At 55.5% G+C, this 1039-nt stretch overlaps 1 non-coding gene across 1 annotated transcript; it reads right to left on the reverse strand.

The window, feature by feature from the left end:
• Nucleotides 1-611: 611 nt before the first annotated feature.
• Nucleotides 612-750, reverse strand: LOC136541054 (small nucleolar RNA Z247). The gene has a single exon (XR_010780159.1). It is a non-coding gene; the product is annotated as a small nucleolar RNA Z247 (small nucleolar RNA).
• Nucleotides 751-1039: the final 289 nt, after the last annotated feature.

Raw genomic sequence — 1039 nt, forward strand, 5'->3', positions numbered from 1 at the left:
GACAAGAAAGCAATCAGGATGGAATTCTAAGAAAACATCATTGTCATGGGTAATACGATTAACAGAAAGCAGATTCTTGCTTGCAGATGGAACATGAAGAATGTGTTTGAGTTGGAGATTAGTGTTTGGGGAACGTAGAATGCCATGACCAATATGACTGATCTCCATACCTGAGCCACTGGCGGTGTGCACTTGCTCACCACCGTGGTATTTGTCGCGCACGGTGAGCTTGTCCAGCTCGCTGGTGATGTGATCCGTGGCACTGGTATCCATATACCAGTTGGTGTCCACGCCGTAGGATGCTGTTGCCGATGATGCCGACTTCTGTGGAGGCGTGTACGATGCGTCAAAACGCTTGAAGCAGCCTATGGCGGTGTGACCTTCCTTGGTGCAGACTTGGCAGTAGACCCCCGGTTGGAAGGGTTGTTTGCGTTGGCCACCACCGCCACCGCGACCTCCTTTGTTGCCGCGACCGTAGCCTCCACGACCGGAGCCTCCGGAGCCGCCACGGCCACCGCCACCGCTGCGGTTGCCGCTGCCCCCACGATCTCCCCTCGATGCCATGTTGGCCGAGGACTGGTTCCCGCCGCCGCTACGCATCTCAAGACGCTGCTCATGGCTAATGAGCTGGGTGTACAGCTCAGCGACGGAGATAGGCTCCACACGTGCAGTGACAGCGGAGACGACAGGGTCAAAGTCGATGTCGAGACCCGTAAGGATGTAGGAGACAAGCTCCTCATCCTCAAGTTTGCGTCCAGCCGATGCCATCTCATCTGCCAAGGTTTTCATCCTCCCAAAATATTCACTAATGGAATTTGTACCTTTCGTGGCCGTAGCCAAGGCCATGCGCGTGGAGATGACTCGCGCACGGGAGGAGGAGGAGAACATTTTTTCGAGTGCATGCCATGCGCCCGACGCGGTGATCTCCTGATTCACCTGCCCAAGGATCTCCTTGGACATGTTGGAGAGGAGGTAATTGAGGACCATCTGATCCTTCGCCACCCATGCGTCATACTCTGGGTTGGGCTTGGGGGTTCCT

The sequence above is a fragment of the Miscanthus floridulus genome, chromosome 2 (genome assembly GCF_019320115.1).
Source record: "Miscanthus floridulus cultivar M001 chromosome 2, ASM1932011v1, whole genome shotgun sequence".
Classification (NCBI taxonomy): Eukaryota; Viridiplantae; Streptophyta; class Magnoliopsida; order Poales; family Poaceae; genus Miscanthus; species Miscanthus floridulus.